At 36.3% G+C, this 22,126-nt stretch overlaps 1 protein-coding gene across 4 annotated transcripts in view; it reads right to left on the bottom strand.

Moving 5' to 3' along the window:
• Positions 1-22,126, bottom strand: part of LOC108588667 (uncharacterized) — a 708,321-nt gene that overhangs the window by 256,937 nt on the left and 429,258 nt on the right. The gene's annotated exons all lie outside the window — the stretch shown is intronic.

Genomic DNA, 22,126 nt, shown 5'->3' with positions numbered 1-22,126 from the left:
GAAAACTATAGATCAATATACCTCAAGAGCATGGATGCACAAATCCTTTTTTTTTTTCTGTCCTAATTACATAATTGTATAACAACTGTTTAGTAGCATAAGCCCTTCAACTTTGTACTTCTTTGTTTATGCTCGCTATTCTTTTTTTTTTTTTTAGGGAAAAAGAGAATAAGAAGGGGAAAAAAAGAAAAAGAGGGAAAAAGGAATATTACTTCATTCCTAAAATGGGTTTCAATAATGGCCAATCAATATTTTGAGTGTTTAAAGTGGTTAACGCATATTTTATGTGTTTAAAATGGAGACCTCTATTGTGTTTATTTGTTCTGGCTCTGAGTTCAAGTCCTGGATATCATTATCAATTTGTTGTCTCGTTGAATCTAAATCTCATTATGTGTTTTATGTATCTGGGTATTAAGATCTCTTATTGTTACATTAATCCTTTTACCCTTGCATCCTTGTAGCTTTGAAATCTATTTTATTAAGTGTGAGAATTGGAACTCCTGCTTTTTATTTATTTATTTTTGCTCTCCATTTGGTTGGTGAGCTTTTTTCCATCCCCTTGTTTTGAGTCTTTGTATATCTTTAGATATATCGTTAGATTTTGTGGATAATGTATATTTTGTGTGTTTAAAATGGAGAGCTCTATTGAGTTTGTTCTGGATCTTAGTTCCAATCCCGGATATCGTTATCAATTTTCTGTCTCATTGAATCTAAATCTCATTATGGGTCTTATGTATCTGGGTGTTAAGATCTCTTATTATTACATTAATCCTTTTACCCTTGTATCCTTGTAGCTTTGAAATCTATTTTGTCAAATGTGAAAATTGCAACTCCTGCTTTTTATTTATTTATTTTTGCTCTCCATTTGGTTGGCACTTTTTTTTTTTCCAACCCTTTATTTTGAGTCTATGTATATCTTTGGATATACCGTTAGATTTTGTCTGTATCTTTTGATTGGGAGATTTGGTCGATTTAAATTTAGGGTTGCTGCCATTTGATATTAACTGGCTATTTTGTCCTTTCGTTGATGAAAATTCTTCTTTATGTTAATGCTCTTTACTTTTTGGTGTATTTTTAGAAAGGCTCATACTGGTTGTTCCTTTCTGTGTATAATGCTTCTTTTAGAAGTTCTCGTAAAGCAGGCCTGGTGGTAATAAAATCTCTGAGTACTTGCTTGTTCCTAAAAGATTTTATTTTTCCTTCAAATGTAAAGCTTAAATTGGCAGGATATGAAATTCTAGGCTGAAAGTTCTGTTGATTAAGTATATTGAATATTGGCCCCCACTCTCTTCTAGCTTGTAGGGTTTCCGTTGAGAGATCTGCTGTAAGCCTAATAGGCTTACCTTTATGGGTAACTTGATCTTTCTCTCTGGCTGCCCTTAATATTTTCTCCTTCATTTCGATCTTGGTGAATCTAATGATTATGTGCCTTGGGGTTGGTCTTCTTGAGGAATATCTTTGTGGTGTTCTCTGTATTGCCTGGGGTTGAATAGTGTCCTGCTTTGATAAATTAGGAAAATTTTCCTGGATAATGTCCTGGAGACTATTTTCCAGCTTGAATTCATTCTCTCCGTCACATTCAGGTACACCAATTAAGCGTCTATTAGGTCTTTTCACATAGTTCCATATTGCTTGGAGACTTTGCTCATTCCTTTTTATCCTTTTTTCTCTATTCTTGTCTTGTCGTTTTGTTTCATTAAGTTGATCTTCGACCTCTGATACCCTTTCTTCTGCTTGATCCATTTGGCTGTTTAAGCTTGTACATATTTCACTAAGTTCTCGTGTTGTATTTTTCAACTCCATAAGTTCATTTGTATTCCTCTCTATATTGTCTATTCTTTTCAACATTTCATCTAACCTTTTTTCCAAGTTCTTAGTTTCTTTACATTGGGTTAGAACAAGTTCCTTTAACTCCCAGAAGTTTCTTATCATCCACCTTTTAAAGCCTTCTTCAGATAATGGAACACAGTCCTTTTCCATCAGGGCTTGTTCGGTTGCTGATGAGTCCTTTTCCATCAGGGCTTGTTCCATTGCTGATGGGTTCTGATTTTGAGTATACTCGGCCTTCTTAGGCTGTTTTTTTCCCTTCATTGTAGATGAACCACCTTTCTAATTAGGTTTCTGAGTCGACGTCCGACTTATTGATTCCCAGTGCTGGGATCCGAGCAACCCACTGTGGCGGCCTAAATAGCAGCAATAAGACTGATGGTGCTCTTCTGCCCGGGAATCTCTGGTCTGGCTTCCCTCTTGGGTCCGCAACAAGCAGCTCTGACTTCCTGGAGCTCCAAACTCTGGTCAGTAGGGGAAGCGGTCCTGTTGGCTCTGCATGAAGAGCTGCTGCACTGAGACGCCGGCTAAACTGCTGCGGCGGCCACAAGAGTCGCGCTGGCGACCCGTGGGGCTCCTCCACTGGGAATCGGCTAATCGGTGAGTGATGAAAATTTGTCTAAAGATGTGGCGTCGTCTCATTCTCTGAGCTTTCACTGGGAGCTACAATCCTGAGCTGTTAGTGGTCGGCCATCTTGGATCGATCTCTCCTATAATGTGGAGTCTTCCTCCAAATCCTTAACAAAATATCAGCATATCAAATCCAGCAGTATATAGAAAAGATACTATAAAAGATAAAGATATATGTGTGTGTGTATATATATATATACATATATATATATGTATATATATAAAGATATATAGAAGATAAAGCATCATAAGTAACTGGAATTTATTCTAAAACTGCAAGATTTTTAAAAACTTAATATAGATTATAATTTACAATATGGAGTAAAAAGCAGATAAAAACAGATGATCATCTCATAGTATGCAGATGTATACATAGTATAAAAAATTTTATAATATTCAAGAATCATTAATAAGTTTAAAAGTCTTAGGAAACTATAATTAGAAAGAAATACTTTCAATCTAATAAAGAAAAGACTGAAAACTTTACAGCTAACATCAAACTTAATGATGAAAGACAAATAGTTTTCCCCCTAAGATCAGTAACAAGGCAACATCATCTCTAATTCTATTCTTCTTCTCACTGAAGATCCTAGCCAGCCCAAAAAGAAGGGTGTGGGAGAGGAGAGCAAGTTAGAGAGAAAGAGAGACAGAGACAGAGACAGAGAGAGAAAGGAAGGAAGGAAACAGGAGGGAGGTTACATTGAAAAAGAAAAAATTTTACTTCAGTTAACATAATCATGTTCATAAAAATCCTGGCTGTGCGTGGAAACTCACGCCTGTAATCCTAGCGTTTTGGGAGGCCAAGGCAGGTGGATTACTTGAGGTCAGGAATTTGAGAACAGTTTGGTGAATGTGGTAAAACCCTGTCTCCACTAAAAATACCAAAATAAATTAGCCAGGCTTAGTGCCAGGTGCCTCTAGTCCCAGCTACTCAGGAGGGTGAGGCAGGAGAATCACGTGAACTTGGGAGACAGAGGTTGCAGTGAGTCAAGATTATGCCAATGCCTGGGAGACAGTGAGAATCTATCTCAAAAAAATAAAAATAAGTAAAATCAATTCTACAAATCCTACCAAAATGTTAGAACTAATAACTGAATATACTTAAATCACAGATACAAGGTCCATATTCAAAGGATTGTACTTCTTCAATAATATTTGTTTGAATAAACATATATAAAATAGAATTGTCAAATTACCACTTACGGTACTATCAAAATCATGAAACATTTAAGAGATACATTTGATAAATTTAGTGTTTTAGTCTGTTCAGTTTGTTATAACAAAACCTCTGTAAATTAAGTGGCTTATAAGCAACAAACATTTATTTCCTTACAGTTCTGAAGGCTAGCAAGTCCAAGAACAAGGTAGCAGCAGATTTGGTGTCTGCTCAAGGCCCATTCATCGAAGAGGGCTCCTCCTAGCTGGAGTCTTTGGAGTCTTTTTCATAAGGACACTAATCCCATTCATGAGAACTCCAAATTTATGACTTAATCACCTCTTCAAACACCCTCCCCCTAAATACTATCAAACTGGGAATTAGGTTCCAACATATAAATTTGGGAGTGGGGGGCACGAACATTTGGACCATAACATATGGAGCCTACAAAACATTGTAGTATCACAGAATACTGGAAACTGGGGAATTTGTAAGGAAAATGAATGTATTTCTTACAGTTATGGAGACTGAGATGTCCCTGGTCAGGGGGTCAAATATGAATAGACCCTTCTTGCTGCTGGGAATTCTGGAGAGTCCAGAGGAGCTGCAGGACATCACCTGGCAAGAGAGCTAAGCATGCTAACATGCTTGCTGAGGTCTCTCTTCCTCTTCTTATAAAGCCACAGTTCCCTCCTGTAACTCATTAACCCATTAACCCATGAATGAATTAATCTGTTTATAAGGGCAAAGCCCTTGTGATCCAATCACCTCTTAAATGCCCTACCTTTAAATATTGCTACAATGGGGATTAAGTTTTAAGTTCTCAGTACTGAAATTTTGGAACACATTCAAACCATATAACTTAAGTTTTCTTTTTTTGGAGACAGAATCTCGTTCTGCAGCCCAGGCTAGAGTGCAGTGGACAGATCTCAGTTCAATGCAACCTCCCCTCCCAGATTCAAATGATTCTCCTGCCTCAGCCTCCCTAGTAGCTGGGATTATAGGTGCATGCCACCAAACCTGGCTAATTTTTGTATATTTAGTAGAAACGAGGTTTCACCATGTTAGCCAGGCTGGTCTCGATCTCCTGACCTTGTGATCCACCCACCTTGGCCTCCCAAAGTGCCAGGATTACAGGCGTGAGCCACCATGCCTGGCCCATACCACCTAATTTTAAAACTTACAATAGTAATTAAAACAGTGTTTTATTGGTTTAAGGATGAACATACATAGCAATAAAATAATAGAAAGTTGATAAAAGACATATATACATGTATTATATGTATGTATATGTATCTATTACATATATTAAGGTATTATATATTTACTATGCCATAAATTACATATATTAAGGTGTTATATATTTACTATGCCACCATATATATTTATATATTTAATATATGTTAAATAATTTAATATATATGTAAAATTAACTGAGTATATATGACAAATGTACTGAGAAAATTAAATAGCAAAGTATTTTAAACAAGAGGTATTAAAACAATAGAATATCCACATGGGGAGAAAATAGAAAACTTAATTTATTTCTACCTTTACTTCTGCCTCATACTATATAAAAAAATTTACTCAAAATGGCTCATAAAACTTTTATAGTTCTTTTATATAAAACTTCAAAACTTTTAGAAGAAATCATAGGAGAATGTTCATGACTTGGCATAAGCAAAGATTTCTCAGGAAAGAAAAATCCCATAAACCTTAAAAAAATTGATAAAGGTTAGCAAAATTAAACTTCAGCAAAACACAAACCTTAAAAAAAAAAGATAAGTTAAACTTCAGCAAAATTAGCAACTTTATTGCTTTAAATGTAACATTATATAAATAAAAAGGCCACTAGTGAATGGGAAAAATTATTTATAATATGTACATCTAAAAAAGAACTGTATCTAGAATACATTAAGAACTCTTACAATTCAATAAAAAGATGAACAATCCAATACAGAAGTCTAGTTTTCTGTTGTTGTATCTCTGCCAGATTTTGGTATTAAGTGATACTGACCTCAGAGAGTGACTTAGGGAGGAGCCCTTCCTTCTCATTTAAAAAAAAATATATTTTAGTAGGTATATCTGGAAGAATTCTGCTGTGCATCTATGTGGTCCAGGGCTTTTCTTGTTTGTCTATTTTTTGCTTGTTTGGTTGGTTGGTTTGGTTTAGTTTGATTATTACGGTTTTTACGACTGATTTCATTTAACAACATGATATTGATCAATTCAGTGCTTCAATGTCTTTCTGAGTCAATATTGGGAGATTGTGTGTTTCCAGGAATGTATCCATTTCCTCTAGATTTTCTAATTTGTGTGCATAGAGCTGTCAAACAGTATTTTCTAGGTATCTTTTGTATGTCTTCTGGATCCGTTGTTAGGTTATTTTTATCATTTCTGATTGTACTTATTTGGATTTTATTTTCTAATCTAGCTACCAATCTATCCATCTTGTTAATTTCTTCAAATAACCAAGTATCGATTTCATCAATATATTTTGTGGATTTTTGCATGTCAATTTCATTGAGTTCTTCTCAAATTTTAGTTATTTCTTTTCTTCTGCTTGCTTTGGTGTTGGTTTGTTCTTTGTTTTCCAGATCCTTGAGGTGCAAAATTGGATTATTAATTTGAGATCTAATTTCTTGATGAAGACATTTAGTGCTATAAACTTCTCTCTTAATACTGCTTTAGTTGCATTTCAAGGATTTTGTTGTGTCCTTAATTTTATTAGTTTTACATGTTTTTAAATATCTGCCTTAATTTTGATGCTCACTCAGGAGTATTCAGGAGCAAGTACTTTAATTTCTAAGAATTTATATGGTTTTGAAAAATCTTTGTGGTATTGAGAGTGTTCTTGATATGATTTTGATTTTTTTTAATTTATGGAAACTTGCTTCATGAGCAAACGTGTGGTTGATCTTAGAATATGTTCCATCTGCCTATGAGAAAAATGTATATGCTGTGATTGTTAGGTGGGATGTTGTGTAGATGTCTATTAGGTTCAATTAATCAACTGTTAAGTTTCAGTCCAGAGTTTCTTTGTTAGACTTCTGCCTCAATGATGATTCTAATGCTCATTTGGGCATTGAATTCTCCCACTATTATTATATAGCTGTCTACGTCTTTTCATATGCCAAGAGGAACGTGTTTTGTGAATCTAAAAATTGACAAGTGGGACCTAGTTAAACTAAAGAGCTCCAACACAGCAAATGAAACTATCAATAGAGTAAAGAAACATCCTACAAAATTGGAGAAAATATTCACAAACTATGTATCTGAGAAAGGTCTGATATCTAGATTCCATAGGAATTTAAACAAATCAACAGGCAAAAAAAAAAAAAATCCAATTAAAAATGGGCAAAGGACATGAAAAGATACTTTTCAAAGAAGACAACATACAAGTGCCCAACAAACATGAAAAAATAATTATCATCACTAATTATCAGTCATTCAAATCAAAGCCAAGATTAGATACCATCTCACACCAGTCCAAATGACTGTTATTAAAAAGTCAAAAACAACAGATGTTGGTAAGCCTATGAATAATGGGAATACTTATACACTGTTGGATGGAATGTAAATTAGTTCAGCCACTATGGAAAGCCTTTTAGAGATTTCTCAAAAAACTTAGAACTACCATTTGACTCAGCAATCTCAATACTAAATATATGCCTAAAGGAAAACAGATTATACCAAAAAGACGCATGTACTCACATGTTTATTCCCATGCTATTTACAATAGCAAAGACATGGAGTCAACCTAGGTGCCCATCAATGGCAGATTGGATAAAGAAAATGTGGTACCTAAACACCATAGACTACTATGCAGCCATAAAAACCTTTGTTCAAGCATTGAATTTAAGTGGTCAAGTGCCAAGTTTAAGTCCATAGTTACTTTGTTAGTTTTCTGACAAATTGTATCCTTTGCAGCAACGTGGATGAAGCTGGAGGCCATAGTCCTAAGGGAATTAGCACAGAAACGGAAAACTAAATACTACTTGTTCTCACTTATAAATGGGAGCTAAACATTAAGTAGTTATAGACATAAACATAGTAACAGTAGACACTGTGGATAACTAGAGGGTGGGAAAAGAGAGGAGGGAACGGATTGAAAAACTACTGGGTACTACAATTACTACATGGATGCAATATACTCATGTAACAAATCTGCACATGTACCCCCGAATCGAAAATAAAAATTGAATTAAAACAATGAAAAATAAAAACAGAAGTATTGGAATAATATGAAAGGCCAATAAACATAAATATATATATATATATATATATATATATATATATATATTTTTTTTTTTTTTTTAGACAGAATCTCCCTCTTTTGCCAGGTGCCAGTCTGGAGTGCAGTCACCGATCTTAGTTCACTACAACCTCCGCCTCCCAGCTTCAAGCAATTCTCCTGCCTTAGCCTCCTGAGTAGCTGGGACTACAGGTGTGCACCACCACACCCAGCTAATTTTTGTATTTTAGTAGAGACAGGGTTTCACTATGTTGGCCAGAATGGCCTCAATCTCTTGACCTCATGATCCGCCCGCCTCAGCCTCCCACATAAAAAAGATTCTTAACAGCATTAGCCATCAGAGAACTGCTAATATATCTACAAGAACACATCCACTAGCATGTATACATATTAAATAGTCAATTCCAAGTGTTGACGAGTTCAGGAGCAACTGGAATCTCACATATTGCTGGTTGGAGTATAAGATATTATAACCACTCTGGAAAACAGTTTGGCAACTCCTAGTTAAACCTATACTTACCATAATACCCAGCAATTCCACTTTTTAAGTATTTACCTAAAGGAAATAGCCTATGTCCATAAAAGGATTCGTACAGAATGTCTATGCCAAGTAACTACTGACATACACAATAATGTGAATGGATTATACAAACATTATTCTGAACCACCCCCACAAAAAAACAGAAATAAAAGAATATAAACTGTACAATTGTATACTACATGTTTCTCTATTTACGTGAAGTACTAAAACTTGTAAAAACTGCTATACACTAATAGAAATCAGATTAGTGGTTATTTGTTGTGAGAGTTTAGGATGGCACACTTGAATACAAACTTTTGGAGGTACAGCAGACTTTCGGAGATGGAAAAATTCTATATCTTGTTTAGCGTAGTGGTTACCAGGGCATATACATTTTTAAATGTGTGAATTTCAATGGTGAAAAGTGTCCTTCAATAAAGTTTATTAAACAAAATCTATTAAAATGTACCAGTTATGATGTGATATCCTAATTTGCTTTTTCATTTTTAGAGACGAATTCTCACTCTGTCATCCAAACTGGAATGCAGTGGTGTGATCATGACTCACTGCAGCCTCAAACTCCTGGGCCCAACAGATTCTTTCACTTCAGCCTCCAGAGTAACTAAGACTACAGGCATGCATCATCATTCCCAGCTAAGTTTTAACATTTTTTTGTAAAGACAGAGTCTTGCTATGTTGATGAGGATGGGCTTGAACTCCTGGCCACAAGTGATCATCCCACCTTGGCCTCCCAAAGTGCTGAGATTACAGGTAAGAGCCACTAAGCCTGGCTAATATCCTAAATTCTACTTTCTTATATGCAAAGATTAGGGTAGAAAACCAGTATAAACACTAATCTAAAACCAGAAATATGGGAGGGATTTCTTCAGAAACAATGAGAAACAAAGGCAGAACTGATCAGGGGGCTTACTCCTATAATCTAGGATATACAAAAATAGTAATCTCTATTAAAGGTGAGCTCTCAGGTAAATTAACAAATACATATATACCTGGTTGTAAACTCATTCAGGGTAAACAATATCAAAACAAAACACAATAACAACCAACCTAAAAAAAGCTATGAAATAAGAATATTTAAAGGACTTAAAGAGATAAAGAAGCAAAATATCTGATAAAAGAAGATCCCATGCTTTAAGAAATGGCATATTTGTAAAAGGAACCAGTATAAATTCTAGAAATAAAAATTTATAGTCAATGTAAACAAAACTTGGTAGATGAATTCAGTTACAGGTTAGACATTTCTAAAAAAGAAAATTAGTGAAGTAGAAGAGTATAGAAATCATTAACTATGCAGTACAGAAAGACAATACTTGGCCAGGCATGGTGGCTCTTATCTGTAATTCCGGCACTTTGGGAGGCCCCGGCAGGTGGATCACCTGAGGTCAGGAGTTCAAGACCAACCTGACCAACATGGCAAAACCCCATCTCTACTAAAAATGCAACAATTAGCCAGGCACAGTGGCATGTGCCTGTAGTCCCAGCTACTCGGGAGGCTGAGGCAGGAGAATCACTTGAACCCGGGAAGCAGAGGTTGCAGTGAGCCAAGATCATGCCACTGCACTTCAGCCTGGATGACAGAGCAAGACTCCATCTCAAAAAACAAACAAACCAAAAAAAAAAAACCAACAACAACAACAAAAGAAAGACAATAACTTAGAAAATGTGATAGCATTATTAAAATGAGAAAGTAAAATATTCACTCAAAAGGAGTTCTGTGAGGAATAAATACAGAGAATAGAGTGGTGAATCAATTGTACTAATTACCCCAATTCTCCCTGTATCTAGACTCCACATGTGACTTTGATACTCCTTTCATAAAGGTGTTGACTATATTTTCCTCTGCCTTGTTTCTGAGTTGTCATGTGGTTTAATTTAGCCAATAGGTTTAGCAGACGTTATATAAGCAAAGACTGTGCAAGCTGTTACATAAGCTTTATGATGGACAGATGAACAAGCCAGGTCAGCTTACTGGGAGGTGAAAGATACATGACACAGAGCCAAGTTATCCATTATCCCAAGGTCATCCTAGATTAGCTGGCAGAGTGCTGACTCCCAGACATATGAGTAAACCTAGCAGAGATACAGAAAGACACCAAGACAACCCACAGCTGATCATAAATGCACAAGTGGCCGTGCCCAAATAAGTCAAGCTCAGTCCACATCAACTGAACCCCACAGCTCATGATCTAAATAAAAATGTTAACTGTGGTATGCCACACATTTTTTGTCATTGTTCATTATGCAACATTACTTTGACAATGAAGAGTTGATGTAAGAAGTTATACTCAAAGAATGGTGAGAATTTTCCTGAATTAAAGAGTACACAGCATGTGAAAAATGTGACATCACGGTAAATTCGGAAACTGCAAATGTTCAGTAGCTTTGATTACCAGTAGGATGCCTGAAGATATCTCAAAAGGTGTAAATACATTTTTAAAAACTGAATTAATATTATTTTATTATAATCTAAAATATAGTAACACAAGCCATGCAGTTTTTTTCAGGTAGGAGAATCGTACCATAAAATCAAATTGTCCTAGGGCTTATACTCAAAAAAATTATGCAGGCATATTTCACCTTTTAACCATGTGCTAGTTTTCTAGGGCTGTTGTGATGAAGTATCATGCTAGATGTCTTTTATAAAGGCAACAACAATTTATTGTCCATAAGTCTAGAGGCTGGTTATCCAAAACCAAGGTGTCAGCAAAATCATGCTCCCTTTGAAATCTCTAAGGGAGAATCCTTTCTTGCCTCTTGTCAGCTTTTGGTGGCTTACCAGGAATCCTCGGCATTCCTTGACTTGAAACTACAGCACTCCAATCTCTGCCTCCATCACCACAACCCGCCCCCAACCAAGTCTCTTTTCTTCTCATAAGAACACCAGTCATATTGGATTAGAGACCATATGATTTGCATATGACTTCATCTTAACTTGATTATATTTGCAAAGACACCATTTCTAAAGAAGGTTACGTTCATAAGTACCAGGAATTAGATTTCAGCATATCTTATTGTTGGACACCATTCTCCCCATAAAAAAATTTATCAAATTTATGAAATAGATTCAGAGTTAATCATAGCTCTTTTCTTGCATGTGCTATGTTAATGTGCACAAGAATTATTTAAATATTCTGTGTCAAATGTATTTACTTGAGACTGGTATATGCAAATTATTAACACATTCTGGTTCTAAAATCTAAATTAATATACCATTATTCCTATTAATCAAGTACAAAATCATCTTTTGACTAAGTTTTCTAAAGTACTGAAAATATATGACATGTAGCATTTTGCAGAATATGACTACATTATTGGGTTAAGTTTATGAATAGAGTATAACCCTTTATATAATTGCAGTATGAAAAAGCATAGCATTCTTTAAGGTGCATTTCAAAATAAAAAGTCCTTAAACTGAAAATCAATTTTTATCTTTACCAAATTATAATTGATTTGTTTTCCTATTATCAAGAATGGCATGGAAATATTTTATAGACTGTAGATTTTCTAGCATGTAGTCAGTCTACAATATATGTTAAATATTGCCTTTCCTTTCTTGTGATCAAAAAATTTAAAAATGATTTTTTTTCCACACAGAGTGTCAAATTGAATAATAGTGGAAGTGATTTATTCCCTTTTAGTCTTGATCCATTATGCAAACTTTTATAGCTACTCATAGTCAAAATACTTGGTGTTTTAAGTTGTTTTCTCTTTTTTAGAAAGGCAATTATATAGAAAGCTCAGAGTTCACATTCTTAATAAGGACAAAACATTTGTAGTTATGTGGAAACAAAACTTAAAATTTTTGAAATAGAAATGCATATAAGAATTCCATAACTTCTGAGAGCCCACACAGCCAAGAAAATCCTAAGCAAAAAGAACAAAGCCAGAGGCATCATGCTATCTGATTTCAAAATATACTATAAAGCTACAGTAATCAAAACAGGATGGTACTGGTACCAAAACAGAGATATAGACCAATGGAACAGAACAGAGGTCTTGGAGGCAATGCCACACATCTACAACCATCTGATCTTTGACAAACCTGACCAAACAATGGGGAAAGGATTCCCTGTTTAATAAATGGTGTTAGAAAAACTGGCTAGTAGTGTGCAAAAAGCAGAAACTGGACCCCTTCCTGACACCTTACACTAAAATTAACTCCAGATGGATTAAAGACTTAAACATAAGACCTAACACCATAAAAACCCTAGAAGAAAACCTAGCAAAACCATTCAGTACATAGGCATAGGCAAGGACTTCATGACTAAAACACCAAAAGCAATGGCAACAAAAGCCAAAATAGACAAATGGGATCTAATTAAATTCCAGAGCTTCTGTATAGCAAAAGGAACAATTGTTAGAGTGAACTGACAACCAACAAAATGGAAAAAAATTTTGCAATCTACCCATCTGACAAAAGGTTAATATTCAGAATCTACAAAGAACTAAAACAGATTTACCAGAAAAAAAAAAAAAAAACCCATCTAAAAGTGGGAGGATATGAACAGACACTTTTCAAAACAAGACATGTATGAGGCCAACAAACATATGAAAAAAAACTCATCATCACTGATTATTACAGAAATGCAAGTCAAAATCACATTGAGATACCATCTCACACCAGTTAGAATGGTGATCATTAAAAAATCTGGAGACAACAGATGCTGGAGAGGATGTGGAAAAATAGGAACACTTTTACACTATTGGTGGGAGTATAAACTAGTTCAACCATTGTGTAAGACAGTGTGGCAATTCCTCAAGGACCTAGAAATAGAAATTCCATTGGATCCAGCAATCCCATTACTGGGTATATACCCAAAGGACTTTAAATCATTCTGTTATAAAGAAACATGCACACATATGCTCGTATCAGCACTCTTTACAATAGTAAAGAACCAACCCAAATGCCCATCAATGATAGACTGGACAAGGAGAACATGGCACATATACACCATGGAATACTATGTAGCCATAAAAAATGATGAGTTTGTGTCCTTTGTAGGGACATGGATGAATCTGGAAACCATAATTCTCAGCAAACTGACACAAGAACAGAAAATCAGATACCACATGTTCTGACTCATAGGCAAGTGATGAACAATGAGAACACATGGACACAGGGAGGGGAGCATCACACCCTTGAGTCTGTTCGGGGGAGCCAAGGGAGGGACAGCCCAGGGATGGGGAGGTCAGGGAGGGATAACATGGGGAGAAATGCCAGGTGTAAATGACGGGGGGATGGAGGCAGCAAACAACATTGCCATCTGTGTACTTATGCAACAATCCTGCATGATCTGCACATGTACCCAGAATCTAAAGTACAATTTAAAAAAAAAAGAATTCCATAACTTCTTTGGGAGACCAAGGCTGGCAGATATCCTGAATTCAGGAGTTTGAGACCACCCTGACCAACATGGTGAAACCCTGTCTCTACTAAAAATTACAAAAAAAATAGCCAGGTATGGTGGCAGCCACCTGTAATCCCAGCTACTCGGGAGACTGAGGCAGGAGAATCACTTGAACCTGGGAGGTAGAGGTTGCTATGAGCTGAGATCACACCATTTCACTCCAGCCTGGGGGACAAGAGCAAGACTCCATCAAAAAAAAAAAAAAGAATTTTATAACTTCAAAGTTTGCACACAGTATACGGTAGACATTTGCTATGGCAGTGCTAATAGCTATTCATTTGACAAGCAACCAGCATCAACTATTTTAAAGATACTTCCTGAAATGTTTCATAATACTAAAGCTCCATTGCAATGTAATACTATTAAAACACAGAGTTTTGAGGAAAATAAACTGAAGCATTTCTCCAAAGCCAATTTTCATTAGACAGCTATTCCAGAAACACATTATATAATATCACTAAGAGCTCTATTCTTAGGGGGAGAATGCAAATGAAAAACAAAAAAGATCTAAGGAAACTGGCAGATTTGCTGCCACTCAGATTTTGCTAGCTAAAAATGATTAATTAAAGATAGAATTGTATTTGTAAACAGTGTTTTAAAGAGCAATCCCATAGGGATCTACAAGACATTGCCATTTCTTTAAAATTAGCAGTCCCTTACCAGTGTTCTCCAAATGAATGACAAGTAATTAGCAGAATTTTAAATGAATCGATCTTTATACAGCATATAATCAGATTATTCATTAAATTATTACCGCTTTCCAAGTAGGAAATAAAAATGAAAATCAAACTTAATGCATTGTGGGTCAAAGCAGGCCAAAGAGTGCTTATTGCTAGTAATTCCTGGTGCATTAAAGAGTATTGCTGAATTTGCCACTATTGAAAGTTAGTCAGCACTCTGTTTTTGAGCAGCATTGTTTCCCTAATAAGCACCATTCAGATAAGAGTTTACATTATGTTAAATAGTTTTATGTTTGCCTATTTTCCAAAATATCTAGGTAGTTGTAATTCACTTGACTCTTTTTTTATAGATGTTATTGAGGGGACAGAATATCTTTGAGAATGCCAAACAGAAGGAAGATATTGATCTACAAAATAAAAATTTTCCTAGAGGCTGGATTTCATATTATATTTTAATGGGGTGTATCTAATGTTTAGCACCCAGTCTTTTTGTCAATGAACATTAATTGAAAATATTTGCTAAGCCAGTCACTAAGCTAGGTGCTGCAAGCAGGATATTCAGTAACAACCAGACACATTTCCTACTTTAGTGAGCCTAAAGTCATGTGGTGGCATTTATCAAATAATTTCAAAAAATATCAACTGTAACTCTGAGAAGGGCTGAGAGAGAGAGGTACAGGGAGCTAAAAGCATGTCTAATCATGAGAACTGGCATTCTTGGAGAAGACAAAAGACATTTACCTGAGGAAGTGGCAAATACTCAAGATCTAAAGGATATTAAGCAGGCAAGGAAGGAAAGAACTTCTAGGTACATGGAACGGCTTACGAGAAGGTCAGGAGAAAGCAAAACCAGGTGTGGACAGATGACACAAAACATAGAAGATCTTCCTGGGGAGGTCATATATGTAGGTCAGATGAATGGTAATTAGTTAGTCAGTAAAAATAGAGAAAGTTCAGTTCGAAGAACTAAATGGTTCTATTTCACAGAGGACATCCAGATCTGCCTTCTTCTTGCACCAATTTCTTCATCCATAAACTATAAGTATTCTAAACATTTCAAAGAGAGGATGTAAAAAGGAATTAAATGTAGCTTAGAAATCATAAAATATTGAGAAATAAGTAAATAAAAGCACAGGCCTACCAAAAAAAAAAACAAAGTAAAACACAATTTTTGAATCATGAAAAACATGTAAACAAATGGAAATACCAATCATGTTCTAGGTTATGGGAATTTGTTATGATCCTTTCAAATGTGGCAAATCCTCCTACAACTGAGAGATACATAGTCACAACCATGGCACGGGAATAAACCAGTGGGTGAGCTGTATTGGAACAGGACTAAACAAGTGGATCAGTGGAACACAGTAGAAAGTTTAGCAGTAGATACTAGTGTTTATAGAAACATTGTAAATAAGTCGATAGACATGCTTAAAAATTCCATGTATATTAAATATTTAAATTTATTTATTCAACTATTCTCTTAACTAATATTTATTGAAGATCTACTATGGATTTTCTAGGAACTGGGATACATTGATTAAAAAGCTAGACCAGGTTTCCATCTCATCAGACTTCATCCTGTTGTGGGAGACAGATGATAATCTCAGAAAAAAAGGAAACACATGATGTAAAATCAGGTACAGAGATGCTACATTAGTATGTCCAGGAAAAGTCTTTGTGAGGAGGTAACATTTGAGCTGAGACCCAAATGAAGTGATGGGGAGAGACTTGTGAATGTCTGGAGGAAGAGTATTTCAACCAGAAGAAAAAGCAAGGGCAAAGGTCTGAGGAGATGCATCCTGGCATCTGCTCACAAGAGGTGGGCAGTGACCAAAGTGAAGTTGGAGCAGGAGTTGGGCAAGAGGTTGAAGAGGCAGTCAGGGTCCTTCTCACAAGGCCCTCTGAAGCCATGGCAAGGTTTTGTATTTTATGCTAAATGAAAGGGGATATCACTAGAGGGTTTTGATTTATGTTATGTATGATTTATGTTTACTAAAGATAATTCTGGTTGTTCTATGGAAGACAGACTGCAGATACAAGAGCAGAAAGGGGAACCATCATAGTGAGTAATAGAGGCATGGTGATAACCTAGACACCAAGTAAAGTAATTGTTTCCACAGGAAGGGAGTAATCAATTTTGTTGAATACTTCTGATAGGTAATGGGGATAAAAGTCTAATTGGAGTGGGAGAAAGAAAGAAGGTAAATGTGACATAATTAAACAACAAATATTTTTAGAAGAAACATGGGGAAACATTTCCAAAAGCTATAATAAAAGCTTGACATATTTTACAAAATAAAAATATTTTCTAAAGAAAGCACCAAACATATAGCCAAACAAAAATAAATTGCAAAATATTTTAATATATATTAGTACCTAAAATGTAAAAATGAAATCACAAATTCATACCATTTGCTCACTTTCTTGTTGTTGGTTGTCTATTCTCTTACACAAATCAAATGATATAAACTGGAAATTTTCACATGAAACAATTTAAACATTTATTAAACATATGAAAAGATTCTCAACCTTACCACTGGTGAAAGAGCAATAGAAATAAAATGGCAGGCTTTAGATGGGAAATCGTTACAATATTTCTGAAAAAACAATCTAACATTATCCAATAAATTTTAAATATATTTATCTTTTGTCACAGTTATTACAGATTTAGGAATTTTCCCCTTAGGAAAACCATACACAAACACAAAGACACACCCCAACAAAGTTTACTGTAGCATCATTTAGTAAATTTAAATGTGACTATTCATCAAGTGGAAAATAACTGAATAAATAAACAGTAATTCTCTCTCTCTCACACACACACACACACACACACACACACACAATACCTCTAAACTTTTAAAAATGTGTCAGATCTATGCCAATTAATTTGAAAAGAGTTCTACAATGTAATGAGTGGGAAAAGCCAAGTGCAAAGAAATTTATACAATCTGACTTTTACGTGGTATACATAAAGATCTGTCACCAAAATATTTAACAATTCTTAGCTAAGTATGAGATTCCTAGTAATTTTCACTTTTTTTGATATTTATGAGGAAAATTACTAAAACACATTCCAAGTACAATTTTTCACAGAAATTATGAATACTATGAGTATTAACCTTAGTTTTTATATTTATCCAGTCATGTGTATTTAGATTAAACAAGTATTGAGTATCAAATATGAACCATTGCCGGTCACAATTTATATTTAATCCTTTATTACTTATAACATTCTTTATAGATGTTGTTTAATTGAATTTTCAAAATAGCTGACAAGCAGAGGATGTATTTTCATTTCAGATATAAAGAAAATTAGCCTGGGGGAGAAGGAACATTAAGTAAGCTAAGCATTTTTAGGATAGGCAGCCCAGATCATTTGATTCCTAAGTTAGTATTTTTACATTAATTTTACATGCCAAATTAAAGTAAATAGCATGTATTACAAAGTAAAGCAAAAGTGAGTCGTTATTAAATACTTTTAGTTTTCCACTGAGTGGATGACAATGCAAATAAACAATTCCTCTTCCAGTAGGTGAGCAATCATTGGTAAAAGAACACAGGTATAATAACCTCTACAGAGTGCCTTGGTTAGAAACTAGCAGTCTATGTTAGAATCGAAGCCTAGCCCTCATATTGCCATGTGAAGTTGTTTCTGTAGAACAACACTTTTGACCAATCCTTGCCCTTTATTCAATTGTCTCTGGGGGAGAAGGAATAATTTATCTGATTGGTCTTGCAGATCTTATTTTGTATCACAACAAGAGGCAATGTAATGTCACTTGCCCACTCTTTAAATTTATCCCATCAACCTAAGTGACCCCTCTTTGCCATACAATTTTTCCTCTCATCTTCCCTTAACTATTCTCCTCTTTCCCCCATAGAAGCTCAAAACTCTTTTTTACAGGCCAGGCGCGGTGGCTCATGCCTGTAATCTCAGCACTTTGGGAGACCGAGGCGGGTGGATCACAATGTCAGGAGATTGAGACCTTCCTGGCCAACAGGGTGAATCCCATCTCTATTAAATATATAAAGATTAGCCAAGATTAGTGGTGTGTGCCTGTAGTCCCAGCTCTCAGGAGGCTGAGGCAGGAGAATTGCTTGAACCTAGGAGGTGGAGGCTGCAGTAAGCCAAGATTGTGCCACTGCACTCCAGCCTGGGCGACAGAGAAAGACACTGTCTCAAAACAACAACAACAACAACAACAACTTTGCCAGGCATGGTGGCTTACTCCTCTAATACCAGCACTTTGGGAGGCTGATGCAGGCAGATCACAAGGTCATTAGATCGAGACCATCCTGGCTAACATGGTGAAACCCCATCTCTACTAAAAATACAAAGAATTAGCTGGGCATGGTGGCACATGCCTGTAGTCCCAGCTACTCAGGAGGCTGAGGCAGGAGAATCACGTGAACATGGCAGGCGGAGGGTGCAGTGAGCCAAGATAGCACCACCGCACTTCAGCCTGGGCAACAGAGCCAGACTCCATCTCAAAAACAAAAACAAAAACGAACAGCAAAAAAAAACCTCTTTTTACTTTGTCTGACCTAAGGCAAAAAGAATATAAGCTCTCAAATTCTGGACACCTACTTCAGTGTCATTTCTTTGTGAATTCCCATGCACATGTGCATAATTAAATTTGTAGAGTTTTATCCATTTAATATGTCTTTTACTGGTTTAATTCATAGGCCTCAGACATGGAATGGAGGAGGGTAGAGAGAAAATATTTTTCCTTCCCTACAGGTGTCAGGGCAACATAAACATTAAGGTCATAGTGCTTTCTGGCCTGTAAGTAATTAAGTCCTTTATCTCTGAACCAGTTATCTCATGTCTGCCACCAGTATCCACAAAACTTTGACAAAATATCAACCTGTTACCTTGCAAGAAGGGTGAAATATCAGACACCTAATAGTTTGACTTTTAGTCAATCGTTTTTCTTTTTGTTCTCTCCCATTTATTTTTTAGTGATTGTTTCCTGAGTCATAAATTTGCCCACCTCACCCCGCCCCCAGCCAGGTTACCTAATTTCTGGGCTTCGTGTTTCTCATTGGTATGATGACAATAATAATAGTATTGAAACTGCCTTTGCAAACATTGTAACAATGAGAAAATTATCACAATAAAAAAGATCTGACCTAACCAACTCTATCTTGTCTTTAACCTCCAAGCTGCTCTTGGTCATTTTTGTTTGTGCACCAAATTCGCTTTGGGAGGAATTTAGTTTGTTGTTTAACTGTGAAACAAAGATAACCCTCCCCACCACAAACTCCGTCTTTGCTTGAAGACCAGACCACCTTTGAGAAAAACAACAAAGTAGCCACAAGATTAGAAATCATGTCTCAAGAGTCATGCAGCCAGAGGGCACCAAATTTCTTACCACCCCAACTGCTCCTACAGATAACATCACTATTGTAAAGCCTAAGGTTGGTATTTGAGGATTTTCAGCCCCTGCACTCTGATGTATCAGCTGACCACACAGAACAGTAAACTAGCTCATCTGGTCTGTGGCCCCCACTCAAGAACCAGCTCAACACAAGAGGACAGCTCCAACTTCCTATGATTCCATCCTCAACCCAACCAATAAACATCCCTCATTCCATAGACCCCGTGCTCCCCAATCTATCTTTAAAAGAATCTAGCATCCAAATTTTCAGGAAGGTTAATTTGAGTAATAATAAAACTTGGTCTCTAATTTAGCTGACTCTATGTATATTAAACTGTTTATTGCAATTTTCTGTTTTGATAAATTGGCATTATGTTGGCAGCAGGCAAGAAGAACTCATTGGGTAGTCACGAGTTTGGGGGCTAATCACTGGGATAGCTCTTGAAAGTACCTACCCATGGTTCATCATCTCCTTACAAGTGATAGATCCAGAGACCAGCTCAAGCAGCCACATAGTTCTCTTGGACTAAGTGCTCCCCTGGTACTAACTCTAACAGCAGAGCGCTATCCACCAATAGTGCATGGGTCTAATTGTAATGGAGAAATATTTCCTCAAAGACATCTTATAACCTGATTTGGTGAGCATTCCAGGTGCTACCAACACCCTCTTTCTTCCTTGGGTCTATTGATATTTCTAGAGGCACTGCACCATTATAGGGACTATCTGGCTCTGTAGCCCTATTATGGGGATTATTCAGCTCTCTCTAAATTGTAGGAAGAATCTTATTTTTGGAAGATTTCTCTGCAGTGGAACAGAGAATAAGGGACCTGTTTGGAAGTATACTCTTCTAGTTTGTCATCTGGTCTGGAATCCTGGTTTTGAAAGCCTTCTGTTCATCTTTACTTCATGTGTACAATTGTATATGTAGAGATTTCTGACAGAATTGCTGCCAGAAGTCCATCAGGCTCTCCTAATATATCTGGCCAAATTTGGTGAGCTCTGAAGGAACCATTAGCTGGAGCTCAACAGGTCTAACTCAGGATAACCCTCTGCTCTTTCATCTTGCCCAGAGACCACCCACTGAAACTCCTGGTCAGCAGTCAACCCTCCTTACCTTAAGTGAATCAAATATAACAGAGGTCAACGAGGGTAAGTTTGAGTTTCGCAAATTGATACTTGGGCATTGAGTGGGGTGATTAGTGTATGTTTTATCATGTGTATTTTGCTCCAACCAAAATGGGAAAAGTTAATTCAGTTCCCCGACATAGCCCATTGGGTGGCATCTTATAAAATTGAAAGGCTTTTGCCTATAGTTCCATAAATGGAAAAGAATGATTTTCTCTTGTCATGTGGCTTGGCCCCTTGATTTTGGCTATGTTCCCATCCAAATCTCAATTTGAATTGTGTCTCCCAGAATTCCTATGTATTATGGGAGAGACCCAAGGGAAGGTAATTAAATTATGGAGGCCGGTCTTTCCCATGCTATTTTCCTGATAGTGAATAGACTTATTCGCTGATAAAGATATGTCTTTATCAGCAGCATGAAAATGGACTAATACACCTGTATAGCTTTGGCGCAGCACACAGGGTCCTCAAAAGCCACTTGACTCTTCTGGAAGCTTCAGAAAAAGGGCACACAGAAACCTGACATGCCAGCAAAAGAATAAGACTTTCTTACCATCCAAGCTTCTGGCCTCTCTCTATATACAAACCAGTTGAGTCAATGGTGAAAGTCACTGTTTGTCCCTTCTACAACATTTTGATTAATAGGAAAAAGGATTTGTATGAGTCATCTTTTTGTCTTTCTGTGTCATTCTGTCATGGAGAAGGGTACCACAAGATAGAACACAGGCCTAGAACCCTTATAAACCTGCTGTTTGAGCCAGCCCTACAAACTGGTCAGTTACAAACTTTGCTGAGGTCCCTGAAACAAAAACCAAATGAGGTTTCTCTCTCATGTCTTAAAAACGTCACTTTGTGACCATGTTGGAGTACTCTCTCTTGGTCTACACAATCCAGACAGTAGGAATTTGGGGGTTCATGTGCTCAAAAATCACCACCACAGACTCCTTCTGGTAAAAGACAATTGTCCCATGCTGTAGCTGAGTAGCTAATGCTTTGCCTTTTCACAATGGTTGGCTGGGCTCAATTCCCAGCTTAAGAAGTGAGTCACTTCTGATGTAATACCTGTGGGACCTTTTCCATTTATTAATTATTTTTCCTTTCATGAAAGCTTCTTGATTT

Source organism: Callithrix jacchus, chromosome 16 (assembly GCF_049354715.1).
Source record: "Callithrix jacchus isolate 240 chromosome 16, calJac240_pri, whole genome shotgun sequence".
Lineage (NCBI taxonomy): Eukaryota > Metazoa > Chordata > Mammalia > Primates > Cebidae > Callithrix > Callithrix jacchus.
The sequence above is the reverse complement of the archived record's forward strand: the minus strand, read 5'-3'. Positions and strand labels throughout refer to the sequence as shown.